The 17,088-nt window shown below is 45.5% G+C and overlaps 1 protein-coding gene across 10 annotated transcripts in view; it reads left to right on the forward strand.

The window, feature by feature from the left end:
- Positions 1-17,088, forward strand: part of MYT1L (myelin transcription factor 1 like) — a 406,818-nt gene that overhangs the window by 118,976 nt on the left and 270,754 nt on the right. For 9 of the 10 annotated variants that reach the window (XM_036873928.1, XM_036873935.1, XM_036873927.1 and 6 more), the window contains exon 3: positions 13,749-13,862. The exons of the other annotated variant lie outside the window; for it this stretch is intronic. The gene's annotated coding sequence lies outside the window, so the exon portion shown is untranslated. The remainder of the gene's footprint in view (positions 1-13,748; positions 13,863-17,088) is intronic. 10 annotated transcript variants of the gene reach the window in all.

Raw genomic sequence — 17,088 nt, forward strand, 5'->3', positions numbered from 1 at the left:
CCATACCGGCGCATGGAGGACCAGCCCATGGAACAGGCACTGATGTGTAGAAAAGGGTGGAGAGGCAGACCCCCCGAGATCCCTGCTCAGGGACACTTATTCTAGCAGGCACTATAAGAGTGTGGTCACAAGGCGCCTCAGGGCCAATTCCCCATCCCCGCCCTTCCCTCCCACCCCCTGAGTCTCAATGGCTCCAAAGCAGGTGCACACACATCCATTTACAGAATCCTGACCTGGCTGGGGTCAGTTTAATTTTCCTTGGTGAAGAAGTATGGTCTCAGGCCTAGTTATGCTTTACATTTACCGATGTATCCAACAAACTTGCTCCTGTGGTTATTTCTTCTGTTTTGTTTCACACAAGAATTACTAAGGTTGGTTACTTTTGCGTTTTATTTTTCTATTGGATTTTTACCTATAAGTTGATAGAAGAATGAAGCAAATCACTTTACTAGCACCTGCCTTTTTTCCCTCTCAGAGTAATTTCTAATTGTTTTAACAAAACCATCTGAATATTAAAATGTGGGCAGAATGGCTGTTTTTCCTAAGTTGTTTTGGTGGAAAGATCATTGCTATAGGTAGGCTTTGCTTCCTTTGAGTTATAGATCTTTTTAATCAGCTAATAAAGAGCAAGATGGAGGTCGGTTTACACTAGAGGTTCTGATACTAACTTGTAACTCGGATTTTACAGTATCTCAGAATTGGAATGTAAGAGTTTAATTGTTCATTGTAGAATTTTGTAGCCATCCGTTTACTATAGATTTTGATTCTGTGATATTTATAGAAATATCATGTGAGATGCTAACAGGTTTAGAAACCGGGAACTACCTGAGCACCTTCACTGACTGGGATGAAGCACAGGCAGCAGGGCCGGCGACGGGCCGGCCCAGACTCTGCAGGTGCTGTTGTCTGCCGGCCGTCTGTGCTGTGTGCCTGTCACAGGTGTGATGGGACATGAGCTGTGAGCCTAATTCTAAAACAGGCTTGTGGGATTTGCCCCATCTCTATCCATCAGGATCCGTATTTCTCTGGCATGGTTCACACTACCGTGGCTTCAAAGGATCATGAAAAATTCCTCACCAGTAAGGAACGTGGAATTCAGGAAGGCTTGGGTTCATCCCTCCCACGTGTGGCCACCAATCAGATGAATATATTTGTTTTCACATAATACACTTTATTCTGAGTCATTCACTTTCTATAGAGCCTTTAAAATAAATACAAGGAAGTAAAAAAAAAAAGCATAAAGTACTGACTAACCAGTAAATTTTAATTAAATAATACACAAATATTGTATAAACTCTGTATGTTAAGAATGCCCTGATCCCCACTTACCTTCAATCCCTTTGTTATTATTATTTCTTAAGGGTCGTACCTTTTATGAGGGGCCACATGAGTGAAACGCTCATTGGGCACTGCTATGGCCTGAATGTTTGTGTCCCCCAAAATTCATCTATTGAACCCTAACCCCCAATGTGATAGCATTTGAAGACGGGCCTTTGGGGGGCGACTGGGTCGTGATGCTGGAGCCTGCATGGTGGGACCAGCGCCCTGGTAAAGACACAGGAGCCTTGCTTTCTCCTGCTCTCCCCGGGTGCAGGTGCACCGAGCGCTCAGCCGTTTAGCCCTCTGTGGTATTCTTGCTACAGCAGCCTGAGCTGACTGAGACACAGCGAGGTAGAAAATGGTCCCTGGATGTGTCTGAGACTGTTGCTGACAGCGGATGGGAGCTGAGAGTGTGGCAGGGACTTCCTGGTAGATACAGTTGCTAACACCATTCCCACTTCACGGATGACCAAACGCCAAGTCAGCAGGTAGTAGCAGGTCCGCCTCTAGAGCCTTGCGCTGCAGCCCCGAGCTGAGCCGTCTCCCACAGGGTCCCCTGGCATCGCGTGAAGCTCAGGTGCAGGGGCTGCTGGCGAAGTGTTGCTGTCGGCGTCAAGCCACCAATCCTATGATTACAGCAAACGGGGAGCCGCTGCATCTTCACAGGAAGAGAACCCAGCGTCTCCACCACCCCGCAGCTGAGGAAGCCCTGCAGGACCTGATGGGCGGCCTGGCCCCAGCAGGGGTCACGTCTGCGGGGTGTGGTGCGGGCGCAGCAGGAGCCCCCCAACCCCGCCGTCTCACTGCCTGGAGGTGTGCCTGGGTCCAGACGCAAGGGTTGGGCAAACTGGGGTGTCTGGAGATTTCTTTCTTATAAAATTGTCCTGTGAAGCAATCTCAAATTTTTAAAAGTTTTGAAAATACTACATTGCCACCTAAACTCTCTGTTTTAAAATGTATCCACTTAAAATGTGTCTTTGCATAAAAACCAACATCAGCGGGTGGAAGCCCAGGTCCTTCTTTCCCTATTCCCTCTGCCCTTTGTTGGCAACGCTGGGCTCTTTTATCTCTTCATCTGCTTGTGCAGCTGCCTGGGGTTTCGTTCTACTTTCCATTCACCATTTCTTTTGACCACCTGCATGCATTTACACTGAAAAATATCTATCGCTTTGTTTGCCACTATTAGTAATTAAATATTTGATAATATCAAAACTTTATGATTTATCAGTGATTCTCCTATAGGTAGATATTCACAGTGTTTCCCAGATTTTGAAAATGTGAACAATCTTACCTTGATCTATCTTGTTCACATCATTTCCTTCCTTCCATCCCTCTCTCCTTCCTTCCTTCCTTCTTTATTGCCTTATTTCCTTCTCTTTTTCTTTCTTTCTTCTTACCGAAGAGGTGAAATCATTCAACAGACCTAATATCCATAGACATTTCAGAATTAAAATTTATCAAAAAGGAATTTTTACCTTTTACCTTTTTCTATAGATTTTAACTGTTTCCAAACTATTTTTTCTAGTATATATTCTGCAAGAAAGTAAATCGAGAATTTTGAGCTGCCGTATGTTGACAATTTTACAAACAGCTACAGCTAGTCATAACCTCATAGGGCCACCAGTACAATGTGATTTCAAAAACCCAAGATATTACTCACTTCTGAGCTTTGTGAACTACAGGGTTTTTCTGTTTTATGCTGCTAGAGCCGTGAAAACCAAGCAAGCTTACGAAACCTGAGATGCCTGGAAATCCAGCGAGCCTTTTGTGCAGGGGTCGTGGGCTGGGTGGACGCGGCCCGCCTGGGTCCTCCCAGGTCAGAGGGTGGACGGCTGGGCACCTGGGCCCCACCTCGCTGTGAGGCTGCCTGGGCTGCCCTCTCCACCGCTGCCGCCCCATCCCCCCGTCTCCTCACAGGTGCCTCGCCCACCTCTCCCCCAGAACTCTGTTCCCACGGCTCTCATCTAAGACAGGAGCCCTCTCCTATCACCCCCCCCCCCACCGCCAATGAACACTGTGATGGTTCCCTGAGTCCTCAGGACCCTCAGAACCCCCTCTCCAAGCACATCATTCTCATTCTCTCTCATCACTCCACGCTTTGGTACCTACTGTTTCCTCCCCGCAGAAGTTTCCTCTGCTCTGTATCTCAGGAGTGCAGGAACCACATGAAGCGCAGCCCTGCCCTCTTCCGAGAGCCCCCAGCTCCCCCGGCAGAGCTGGCTCCTCTTGGGTGACCCCAGACCCTGTGCACGTCTCCCTGGCATTTCTGATTAGAACGTAATCATTTGTGTTTACCCCCTCTCGTGGCTCCCGACCTCTCCATCTCCTTGTCTGTCTCAGCTCCGGCTGCGCTGGCTGAGCTGGTGCTGGGCTGCTCTTCCTTGGCACTTTGGTCCACAGCCAGGGATTCCCAAGCCAGCCCCCTCCGCCGTGATGCTAGGAGCTTTCCACACAGACCGGAGCCAAGTGCCGAGCAGAGCCCGCCTCTCCAGGTAGCTGCCAAGTATTGATGACACCACGACGCTGTGCTCTGATAAATCTGGACAACCACATGCTGTTCAGTCTCCAGCTCTCCCTAAATTCCGTATCCAGATCCTTGTCATCGTGCTCTGGGGTTCTCCTTTGTGGAAAGAGAGAGATTCAGACCTAGTGTGTGTGTGTGTGCGTGTGTGTGTGTGCAAAAGAGAGAGAGAGAGTGAGAGACAGAAGATAGATGGCTGACCCACACCAACCCTGCTATCCTCCCTGCTGCGTGAACAATGAATCAATGGTGACTTAAAGTATTATCTATATCATGACAACTTGCACTTTATAAAGACGAATTTTTAAAAGAAATTAATGCTCAAGGGAAGGGATTTATAGTGTTGGGGCCTGGGGCTGGCGTGCATACTGGTTTAACCAACTGGAGTGAAGGCTCTTCCTAAACCCTTGGAATCCCATCCCACAGGCAGATGTGTCCAGGCGTGTCTTCTCCACCTGGCACACAACATCCCCCAATTCCTCCTCTTCTTGGTCGTGGTTCTCAAGGTTTGCCAGAGTCAGATTCGGGCATACGGTAAATGCCCCTCTGGAGGTGTCACAGACAGTCTCAGAGGAGATTAAAAGCCTGGGGTTCTGTAAATGTTCAGTCAGGAAGGTGGAGAGCAAGTCCCAGCTTGTGGTCTCGGGCAAGTCACCATTCTGAAAATCAGTTTCTCTCTAAAAATAGAGCTAATAATATCTCCTTTACCCTAGTCTCATGATTGTCTTGAGGATCAAATGAAATAATTAGCATGACAGTGCTTTCCCAGGAAAGGTCTTCTTCTGTCACTGGGGAAGCCACCCTTTGGAGGATGTGCTGACACAGAGGAACCTGGTTTCTTGGTCTGCACCTTCCCCAGCCCCCTGGATGAATGGCTGTGAGTTTCGGGGACCAGCGAACACCACCCAATCCCGAGCACTCTGCCACGTGCGCCCACGCCCCTCAGGGTTAGAGTTTCCAGTTAGAACGCGTGGCATTGGTTTAAGTTGAACCAGTGACATATTTGAGTTCACACTACAATCGCAGCCCATGACAGACAGTAATTTGTATGCACCCTAAAACGGGGGCTTTCTGCTGCAATTCTGGCTTCTACCCCGGTTCCCCTGCACACTCTGTTGAGTTCAGTGAGCAGTCAGTGGCACGATTCAATCCCTAGAGTTGCGGCATCTTGGACACAGCAGGGGTGAAAAGGACTCTGGTGAGTGTGCACACACCTGCAACAAGGCATCTCCCTGCCACAGGGAGTCACTCCGCGACAGACGCACTTCAAACTGGTCTGCTCCATCCTTGTCTTTCATGATGCAGCCTGTTGGCTTTGTTTTGAAAGATGACGCTATGTTTTGAATGTCTGTGGCCCCCCAAATTCACATGTTGAAATCCTAACCCCCAGAGTGATGGTATCAGAAGGTGGGGTCTCTGGGAGGTGATTAGGTCGTGAGAGTGGAACCTCTATAATGGGATTAGTGCCCTTCTAAAGAGACTGCAGAGAACTCCCTCACCCCTTCTGCCTTGTGAGTACACAGGGAAAGTCTACAAGTCAAAGGAGGTCCCTCACTCAACCAGGCTGGCACCCTGATCTCAGACTTCCAGCTTCCAGAACTGTCAGAAATAAATTTCTGTTGCTTATAAACCACCCAGTCTGTGGTATTTTGTTATAGCAGCTCAAACAGACTAAGGCAAATGGCTTATATTTTTCCAACTGATCAGTAAATATTTAGGAGTACATAATATGTGATAACATGAGGAGTTCACAGAATAGGAACCATCGTCTGTGTTGCTAAAGGACTCGTCTGCTTATCACTATTGTTTTTAAAATCCATTCATTTAACAAATCCCCTCTCTTCCGACACCCGGTGAGACAAAGATGAATAAACACAATCCTTGCCTTCAAGACACTTACCATCTTTTATAATAGTAACAACAGCGGCTACAGCCAAAGCAAGAAAACAAGGAAGAGTCACCAGCGATGTCAGGTGAAATGTAAACATCATCCATGCTCATGGCCCAGGACCCATGACGATTGGCTGGAGGGTGGCCGTGTCCATCCTCCAGAGGATAATGACCTCCTGCTGAGGGCCGGAATGACCTTGGGATTCTGAACAGAGAAATGGTGGGTTTAGACGTGAGGTTTGAGAGATCTTCGATATTTAAATAGAGGGAGAGAATGGTGTGAACCAAAGTGAGAAAGTACCCTTTGTATTCAAGGGACAGTGAGAAAATAAAATGTCTTAAGCTAAAGGTCACAACGAGCAGGAGTGAGACTTAAGACCTGAGATAATTTGTAACCGAGCCTCACAAGCCCCGGAGGGCAGGCTGACGCCTCCGTTGTGATTGGTTCCAGCTCTCACAGACTGACGCAATGCTCTCCGAACTTCACTTGTCTAACCTGTAAAATGGCCATGATTCACGAGTTTGTATATGAAATCCTTTTAACTTTGGATTATGATACGTGTGTAAGATGTTATAACGATAATAATAGCTATTAATGTGATTGAGTTGATTTATTGTTGAGCAGTGGTATGACGTAATAGATGCAATAGTTTAAAGGTTCTTTGCACGTGGGAGGAGGAAGAGGAGCAGGATTGGGGGGCGGGGGGTAGGTGACAGGAACTCAGCTAAGGGGTAATTGGGACCTGGACCAAGGCGGTTCTGAGAGGAGAAAGGAAAGCGGGTTGATGTCTCTGAGTCCTCTGGTTGGGATTTATTTGGGCGTTGCCTCTTGGGAAGCTTTGATTAGTACACACCTCTTGTTTCACCGGCAGGCAGAGGGCACGAGCCTGAAAGTCTTAAGGGATGGATGTAACCACCCCGGCGTCCAATCCTGCAGGGGTGTGCACGTGAAAGGTCAATCCTAGTGTCCTAAATTCACCCCCTGAGACCCCAGATGGGTGATGCTGTAAGATGTGAATTGCAGAACCGAGAATGCTGCTCTGTGGCTCTGCTGGTCCCCACTCTGTCCCTGCCACACGAGTGGTTGTCAGGTATCCTGAAGACTAAAGCTTGGTGTTATTGTTGATAAGATTACCAGAAACACATTCTTAGATTTCTCTAAGGTGGTTTTCATGTAGTTGGGAGTCTGGCAACAGTCCACCCGGGCCTGGTCTTGGACCCCCTGCCTATGCCCACGTCTGAAAATGGAGGGGCTTAAGTGGTCATCAAGGCTACGTCTGGTTCTGTGTCCAGTGAGGCCAAGAGCCCTTGTTCTGCCTTGCTGTGTTTATTGCTGGGGTTGTGCCTTTGATGATCAATCCCCTGTATCCACTGGTGGCCGCAGGCTCACAGCTGACCTGCCCTTACCAGGGCCCCACGTGCCCACTGCTGGCTCAGCTGCTGGGAGCTGGGCGCCGGGGTCAAAGCAGCCCCCTCCTTCCCAGCCCTGATTGGCTTTTGTTTTAATTGCCTCCATGTTTAATTGCTTTTCTATATTATTTTGCTTAATCAGGAAGAATTTTTTTAATGAGCTAGAATGATCTAATTGGGCCTAAATGTGATTTCCTTGTAGCATTGTTTATTGGTGTGTAAACAGTCAGCAGATCCCAGACCGGTTATAAATAAGCTGTGAAGCAATGAATGTTTGGGTTTTTGGAGAGTTCAAGTTGCTTGCAATTATTATATGACTTTGGAAGCATAATTTTTTAACCTGAATTTACTAATCATTCTTTTTTGTTAATTAATTAATTAATTAATTAATTAAATTTTGGCTGTGTTGGGTCTTCATTGCTGCCCGCAGGCTTTCTCTAGTTGCGGCAAGCGGGGGCTACTCTTCGTTGCAGTGCGCAGGCTTCTCATTGCGGTGGCTTCTCTTGTTGCAGAGCATGGGCTCTAGGTGCACGGGCTTCAGTAGTTGTGGCACACAGGCTTCAGTAGTTGTGGCTCACGGGCTCTAGAGTGCAGGCTCAGTAGTTGTGGCGCACGGGCTTAGTTGCTCCGCCGCATGTGGGATCTTCCCGGACCAGGGCTCGAACCGTGTCCCCTGCATTGGCAGGTGGATTCTTAAGCACTACACCACCAGGGAAGCCCCTACTAATCATTCTTTACAGCAATTGTTATAGATCTACAAAACGATCATCATATTTTTTTTCCATTTTTTTTGTTGTTGCTGCATAAGATGTTACATTAATTTGCTATGGCAATAAAACATAAAGCAATTGGAATTATTTAACTTAAAAAGTGAAAGTCCTTCTTAGTCCTCAAAATCCCACTTGTTTTTCCAAAGATAATCACTGTTACCCATTGGGTCTATACCCATTCCACACATTTTTCTGTGCATTTACATATGTACACATGTAAATGTACAATGTATTATTAGGTTTGGATTTGCATTGTTGTGCATAGATGGGATTAGCTGTTTCTGCTACTCTGCACAGTTTTCACTTCTACCTCTTGGTGACTCTGCCTTGTCAAGACATACAGGCCAGCCCTAGATTGTTTATGATAGTAATCCGACTGGTCCACCACTGATGGTTTTCCATTTTTCATTATACACAATATGGCATTGAACTGCTGTGTGCACACGTGTGATTAAACACGTGTGGTGGCTGCCAGGAGTTGGAGTTGCTGGACGTGTCATCACTGCCCAGTTCCTTGCAAGCCTGCAGAGCCTGCTACCCCTGCCTGTCACATGGGCAAGCCACAGCCTCCAACCCCTGTCCTCTGTGTGGGGGGCCCGCTAGCTTCCCCTAAAAGACCACAGTGGGAAATGTGAGTTTCCTTTCCAGTGTTAGTTTTGAGAACCAATGAAATGTTTGCTTTAGATAGTGGTCCAAGCCTGGGAACACCTAGTGATTGGAGGGTAGCTGTAGACTTGATCATGCACGTGATGTTTTTATCCATAAAGGCTCCAAATTGCAAATTGCATTTACTGGAATCCTTTTATGTCGTTAGTGAACATGCTGAAAGCAACAGCCTCTTGCTGAGAGCTTTAGATGAAGGTCATGTTCTGAGGAGCGATATTGCCCAGGTGATCTGAGAGAAATACAGAGGTCAGAAAGCCCAGGTGTGGAAGGGGGAGTTGACTTTCTTAATTGTCAAAAATATGTCCCAAACATCTAAGTAATAGAAGTCATCAGGCAAATATGTGATAGGTTCAATTCAGAACACACAAAGAAGAGGGATGTATGCATTTCAAAATGAAGAGAAGGATGATTTCAAAACCTGCATCCATCCTTCCGATTTCCTGTCATTTCTTCCTACGATTCCCTCACTCATGGTTATCTCTTCCTTATCTACCTTATCGTCTCTGTCTTCTGAAAATGATCCTTTTTCTTTTCTCTGTAAAACCAGAAGTAGACATGAATTTCATAGCCATCCAGGAGGTGAGTTATCCCCTCATGAGCATATTCTAGAAGGAAGAGTGTACGCAAGGGAGGGGTTTACTGAAATATCTTTAATTTGGCACAGAGGGAAACAAGCCCTCTATTGAAGCAGGAGAAAGTGACCGAGAACCCACGACATACAAGCGATGGTTCATCTCCACCCGATCGCTGAGCATGGGATCTGGCTTCTACTAATAGTTACAGACGAGACGCATGTGCAGAGCTGGCGAGGGCACCAGGGCCTGGGCCGCACCCAACGTGGGGGCTGAGACACACTCTACTCTTTTGACCACCACACATCCCCGAGGTGCCCAGTGAACTACAAAGACTTAGAGAGAGGCCTTCTCGCTCAGCCAGCTCCGATCGGGGGTCCAGGAGAGTAGCGGAGTCCGGTGAGGACCTTCGGATTCCTTCCCGAGTCTCCGAGTCAGTTCCCTGAGAGAATTTGCTTCTAACTGTGCCGAGGAGGGGTTGTCTGGCTCTGATTACTCAGTGTTGTAACTCCGAGGAAGAGGCCCTGTCAAAACATGTACCTCATTTTTTAACCAATCTCACATAGAACTTTTAGAGAGAGAAAAAAGGCAAGAAACATTTCTGCTGGTAGATAATCCCACAGTCGTGACTCAGAGTGCCAGGGAGGTACATGCCTGTGTCATCTGAGCAGAACTTAGTTCATCAAAACGTCCCTTTAGATGCTCAACATCACTAATCATTAGAGAAATGCAAATGAAAACTACAGTGAGGTATCACCCCACACCGGTCAGAATGGCCATCATCCTACAAACAATAAATGCTGGAGAGGGTGTGGAGAAAAGGGAACCCTCTTGCACTGTTGGTGGGAATGTAAATTGATACAGCCACTATGGAGAACAGTATGGACGTTCCTTAAAAAACTAAAAATAGAACTACCATATGACCCAGCAATCCCACTACTGGGCATGTACCCTGAGAAAACCTTAATTCAAAAAGAGTCATGTACCACAATGTTCATTGCAGCTCTATTTACAATAGCCAGGACATGGAAGCAACCTAAGTGTCCATCAACAGATGAATGGATAAAGAAGATGTGGCACATATATACAATGGAATATTACTCAGCCATAAAAAGGAACGAAATTGAGTTACTTGTAGTGAGGTGGATGGACCTAGAGTCTGTCATACAGAGTGAAATAAGTCAGAAAGAGAAAAACAAATACCGTATGATAACACACATATATGGAATCTAAAAAAAAAAAATGTTTTTTTAAAAATGAAGAACCTAGGGGCAGCAGGACAGGAATAAAGACACAGAAGTAGAGAATGAACTTGAGGACACAGGGAGGGGCTAGTGTAAGCTGGGACGAAGTGAGAGAGTAGCACTGACATATATACACTACCAAATGTAAAATAGATAGCTAGTGGGAAGCAGCCGCATAGCACAGGGAGATCAGCTCGGTGCTTTGTGACCACCTAGAGGGTGGGATAGGAAGGGTGGGAGTGAGACACAAGAGGAAGGGGACATGGGGACATATGTATATGTATAGCTGATTCACTTTGTTATACAGCAGAAACTAACACAACACTGTAAAGCAATTATACTCCAATAAAGATGTTTTAAAAAAAAAAGTCCCTTTAACAGTCAGATCCTCAGGAAAGCAACTGCGGCAGGGACGTGGATGTCCCCAGCTCAGTGTGTGACACCTGCTGAGCAGGTCACGGGCCGGCCGGGCAGAGGGTGGAGCAGGCAGATGCTCTCCTGCCATCAGCCGTGTCCTCCTCGCTCTGGGAGCACTTCCGGGCAGAAAGGCATTTGCAGAGTAATTCCTAGTGTCACTTAGGCGACATTCAAAACTGTAAACGTGCATCTGCTGTGTAAACAAACAGAGGCGAGAGCTGAGTGAGCTCACAAAGCAGGCGGAGCGCCCTTCCCATGTAGATGGTTCCCTGGCCAGGGAGTTCACATCCAGGGCCATGGAAAGGCACTGGGGACCGTAGGTATTTTGGAGCAAGAGGAAATATCTTACATTTTTAGTACAGCCCTATTATCGTCAGAGAACCTGAACTTCAGGGAGGTACACGACCCCACAAATGTTCACACCAGTGTTAGCTAAGATGGGTCTGGCTAATCTAGTGATAGTGCATCTATTTACTAGTATTTCATGAAAAGAACAATTCTATTTTTAAACCATTATATTATGATTTCAAAATCAATAATGTCAAATCCATCTGGAATTGCCTTAGGAGGATCTGATAGAGATGAAACCGAGCAGGACCCTGCGGGGCTCCTGGGCATGGGAGGCTTTCTGTTCCACTCCAGCCCCCACGACCTTCCCTGAGTCCCAAAGGGCAGGTTTAAACAGTTGCTAATCCAGGAAGGGAGGGGATGCAGAGACACGGGAGGGGCAGTCAGGAAGCAATAGTGCAGCCTCGGGGCAGGGTCTTCTGGTCCCCCTCCAGTGATACACAGCACACTGTCTTTAAGCTCTTTAAGATGTCAGCATTCTTCATACCAGAGAAGGACCACCTGAGGCTACATTAAAGGAACCAGAGAAACCTATCAAGAAGATCACCTGAGACCAGATTAGAGGAGTACAGACCCTGCACACACCCTAATCTTATCGGCAACCCCATCCTTGAACTATTGCTATAAAGCTCCTCATCAAATCTTCCCTGGTTGGGACACATAGTTTTCACTGGCAGGAGCCCACTGTGTCCCCCTTTGCCTGGCAAAGCAATAAAGCTATTCTTTTCTACTTTACCCAAAACTCTGTTTCCGAGAGTCGATTTGACACCAGTGCAGAGAAGCTGAGTTTTCGGCCTCAGAGAGAGCAAGTTTGGCTTTCCGAAAGTTAAAGTAATGGAAGCCGAAGGCAGGAAATGTCCCCCCAGCCCACTCACGTTCGCCAGACTCAGTGGATTCGGAACACTCGTGTGTGCTCACACCTCTGTCTTGGGAGGACCGAGGCTCTGAATTCTGACCTCTAGTGATGAGAGTGCAGGTCTGCGGGTACAGAAGACATTGGTGTTCACCCCTGATGGAGACGCATTTCTGAATGCAGGCGATGTGTGGGTGTGAGCCTGATATGAGGATGGTTGGGGGCATTTGCCTTTGTCACATAAACGTTAAGTTTACAAATTGTACTTCACACAGAAGAACCACTGGTGCTGAGAAGAGTTTCTTGCACTTCTAGCACGTGTGTGTATGTTTGTGGGCGTGTGCGCATGTGTGTGGGCGTATGTGCGTATGGGCATGTGTGTGTTGTATGAGTATTGGTAGACAGAAAAAGGTCACAAAACACATTGTCCTCAAAGATTTTGTCAGTGTCATTGGCTATATGCTACTCTAAATAAAATCACAAATTATAATTTGTATTAAAAGCATATTTTAAAATATTACAAGGTAACTCCAAATTAATGAGTCTAGACTTTAATACACACAAAAATATACCAATTCTCATGCTAATTTTCAAACTTGATTGTTCAGGGTAATTTTAAAACCTTTCTAGCTCCATGTGCATATTTCTGAATTGTTCTGTTCTTTATGTGTTTGTGTGGGTAAATCCTTATTAGGGAAAATAATAAAATCTGTATGGTTGCGTTTACAGGCTGCCTGTGTATTTCACAGGAGGGTGTGTGTTATCTCACTTCAAATCCCACTTGCTAAGCACCCTGACTATTTTCTCTGTGTTGAGGTATTGCACAGGAAGCAGAGGACAGTGTCTTTTAGAGGATTTATGGCAACACGTGGGGGAGACCCTCAGGGTCTCTTCATTTGCCTGGCACACTCCACTGCTACCCATTAAGACTTGGGCTGTTATTGCCATAGACTAGATTTAACGAGCATCTCTGAATTTGGAGGTTTGCTCCAGAAACAATAGCTTCAACAAGGAGACCCCCAGCTCTCTCCACGTTCTAATATTCTGGTTCAGCCTTTTCTTCTTAACCAAAATACATTATCTCCTTGACAACAAGGATTATTTTGAAATAATCTTGGTATTTTCTTTTCCAACTAGAACAGTCAAATTTCCTAATACTGAGACAATCTTTCAGAAAACCTTGAAGAAAAGTTGATAGATAAATTCTAAGTTTACAGTAAATAAGAAAATGTCTTCTGTTGTTGTTCTACAAAAATAAAATTAAGCTGACATTTAGAAACACCCTTGTCATCAACAGACTACATTTTGTTATCAATGAAATCACATTATTTCCAAGAAATTGTTACACATCTAAAGTATTTCTCACTTATTAAGTTGTTTCTTAATTGCATCCAAGTGTTAAAGAAGACAATAATCTTACAAATTGGTGGTAATTGGTCAATTTAAATATCAAGTGCACTTAGTTTTACCTTCAAAACTAGACAGGTATTTTAAAAAGTTAAATAGCTTGGATTTCAAAATTAATTAACTCAACAATTAAAAACACTTTCTACTTGTCCATCCTGGCCCTTCATATCAGGATTTCTGAGTAAAATCCTGTGTAGTCCTTCGTGTGCAGTTGCTTATTTGTAAACGTTAAGTCCTTGTTTTAAATGTAAGAACACAAAGAAGAGGGTTCTTGTCAATCTCCCTCCCCAGTTATTCAAGCTGCTGTTGTGTTGTTGTCTTGTCCTTTAGAAAATGAACACGAAGGAGAATTGGTGAAATCACGTCCGTGGGCACCTCTGAACTCTGACCGACTGAGGGAACAAAATTGGACCCAAAGAGCACCTGCCGGGCCACTGAATTCAGGTACCTGCCGGCTGCTCTCAAGGGGCTGAGGACAAGGGTCCCCTTTCCCTGCACCCGCCATGTGCTGCTGAGTCACTACTCCCATCCCAGCTTCTCGGTACTTCCAGGCTTCTGGGAGGTGTTAAAATCCTGTTGTGCATCCTTTCCAAATAGACAGTTTATGCTAAAAAGAGCCATCAGCAGTTAAATTAGATGATGCATATGTTGTTCTTGCTACTAAAGCTATACAGGGCAGGGAAGACGCCTGCATCCTTCGGGGTGTTTTTAGGGGTCCCCAGGATCCCTAGTGCAGAGTATGTGGACCCTCAGATGGAAAGGTGTCATTTTGAATCACTGCCCCCAAATCTGCACTTGCTACAGAAGTAACGGGTTAGTAAGGTTTACCAATTATGGCTTGGAGATTGCGGATGGGCCTATACCAAACGGTGGCTGCCGGGCAGCACATTTTTTTAGGGAATCTCATAGGCTGGAGTCTCCATGACTGTAATGTGAGTCAGTTCCCACCTCTGCAAAGCTCAGCCTCTGAATGTGTGCAGGAAACTGACTTCAGAAGCGCCGATAGGATCTTCTCGATACCCACGTGCGGGATCCATTTTACACATGGTACTTTGCTGGGGAAAAATAGGAAGATTCTGGTGCACTGGTAATTTCTGAGAACTCCGGAATGCCTTTTAAGGTTCACTGTGCAATAGTAATTTATTTGTCTGCCGGCTCCCCCATTTGCCTGTCTGATAATAGAGCTACTTACTGTGACGTGGAAGTTAGAGGCTAGGATCGTCTTCCACATGCCGCAACCTTGTGGGTGCTGCAACCTTTAAGAGCTTTACGAACTGGGATAATAGGTCACAGTTGCTCTAATTATTTTCTTGTCTATATCTTGTTCACTTTCCCCAAAGAAACCCATTCATTGGTTCCGTCTGGGGAAGGCATTATGTTTAATTGTCATTTCCCTGGAGTTAAAAAAAAAAACAAAAAAACTATGCACATTGAGTGTTAAACTAATAGTTGACTTTAAGGTCAGCTAAAGTTTCTGAATTGTCGTCGTTCCATCCACAGAGTTTATCTTGTCTAATCTCATTGAGTTTTAGTCATAAATTAAAGAATGTTTAGTGGAATATTTTATATGGGTCTGAATTGACATTTCTAGCATGGTGTCAAATGTTCAACATTTTAATGATGGTTGTCAATGTGGTGTACTACACAGCATTCAAATACCAATCTCACCAAGAATTAAACAAGAATAGATAGATGGATAGATAGATAGGCAGATAGACAAATAAGCTAGAAATCCATGTTTGCACTCTACATGTGGCCTTGAATAGGTTTCTCAGTGGAGGCAGAACACTTGATTTTGAGACGTGTGCATTTTCAAGGCGGATGGTTGGACTCGCTCAAAAAAAATTTTTAAATTCCAAGGCTCCAGCAGGCGCTGGTCTCCCGTTTGGCACTCAGCCTGCCCGGCCTCTCCCGAGTGTCTGTCTCAGGGCCTGGAGGTGGTCACTCTTCTGGGTGTAAGAGGAACTTGAGGGTTATCCAGGCCAATGGGATAATAGTCATAACCGCAAAAGCACAACCAACACTCGCGTACAATCTCACCCGGCCTTGACCACTACCCACCGTCTCTCACCTGTGGGGCTCTGGTGACAATACTCCAGAAGGTCCACATGGGACAGGGCACACAGGGCAAGTGGCGCTCACACTTACACTCTGATTTCTGGACATTTTTACCCATTCTCTCATCCTTTGAAGATCAGTGTTTGGCCCTCAGGGGATAATCAATATATATTTGCTTTAAGTGTGTCATAAACACTTTAGTCCCTGGGCGATGAAATAAAACAGTAGATTGAAATAAACAGATTAGCATTTTAAAATGGGAACACTGATGTGTCATAACAATGGTTTCTGGGACAAAGGATAAATCTTCACATGATCATCTATAAAAGGAAAAGGTGTAAATCAGATTGCTTAGATTAGGGTGGGCCAAATTTTTATACAGAGGGCCAGGTAGTAAATATCTTAGTCTTTGTGGGTCCTGTGGTCTCTGAAGCAACCACTCGATTGTTGTGGGAAAGGAGCCAGGACAAGGCGTGAGCAAGTGCGCAGGGCTGTGTTGCATTAAAACTTTATTCTCAAAGTCGGCAGCAAGTGGACCTGGCCCTCAGGCAGGAGTTTGCCAACCTCTGGTAAATATCTAAATGAAGAGTTCCTAAAAGCCCCAGTCATTTCTGGAAAAGTGAATATGACTCTTACTCTCTCCTCAAATTTTATTACTTGCAAACTCACGCAATAGAGTCTACGATTATTGCCTGCAGGGAAGTCGCTCCACAGACAAGCGCTTGGCTGGTGTGTGAGCTGCGTAGTCAGGATGGAGTCTGCACAGAGCCTGTGAGAAGGCGGAAGAGCGGCTGTTACACCTGCAGAAGGCGGGGCAGGCCCATGAAACCCATGGGATTTAGAGAGGAGAAAATTTTCTAGTGATTTCATGCCTTTTTCAACAGCCTGCCAAGAAATATCCAGAAATCGTCCTGAAAGTGGTGTGGGTATCAATTCAAACTAAAACCCATCCCCAGACACATCGTCCCACCTGCACACACAGAGAGCTATGTGTGTCAAGCCTCAGGGCCAAGAGAACTATTCCATCTATTCCATTCAGTGGTCAGTGATGCTGGTATGAGTCACCAGGGCCATGTGTAGGGGCTGAGCTACGGCGCAGGCAACACCACACAACTTGGTAAAATGTGATCCATTCAGTCTGTTTTTCCAAATCCTCTGCAACTCCAAACATATATATGGAACATAGGCAGTAAAACACGGCATACAAAAGACTTCTCTTGAATTGCAATAGATTATATATCAGAAGCTTGATAAAGGGGTTAATCTTGGAAAACACTTTAATGATGCTGTAGATTGTTTTCCAAAAGGCTCTTTGATGAATGTCTCAAACTTTTTATCTTATTTGAGATGTGAATCGGTAGCATAAATCACTTAGTTAAAATGCGGAATATTAACTGGTATTTTCCATGGAAATGATTTGCTAGAATGCATGTATCTTTAAAGCAGTACTTTGGCAATTAATAAATTGTTTTAGAACAGATCAGAACAGGAGAAAATGAGCCGTAGAAACACAACCTACGGACACTCTCCTGCTGTGACACACTAAGTAGTTAAGAAAAGAAAGGCTGGCTACTCCCACTAGTTTGATGTCAAGCCAAAGAAACTTGGGTAA

This window comes from Balaenoptera musculus, chromosome 13, assembly GCF_009873245.2.
Source record: "Balaenoptera musculus isolate JJ_BM4_2016_0621 chromosome 13, mBalMus1.pri.v3, whole genome shotgun sequence".
Taxonomy (NCBI): Eukaryota; Metazoa; Chordata; class Mammalia; order Artiodactyla; family Balaenopteridae; genus Balaenoptera; species Balaenoptera musculus.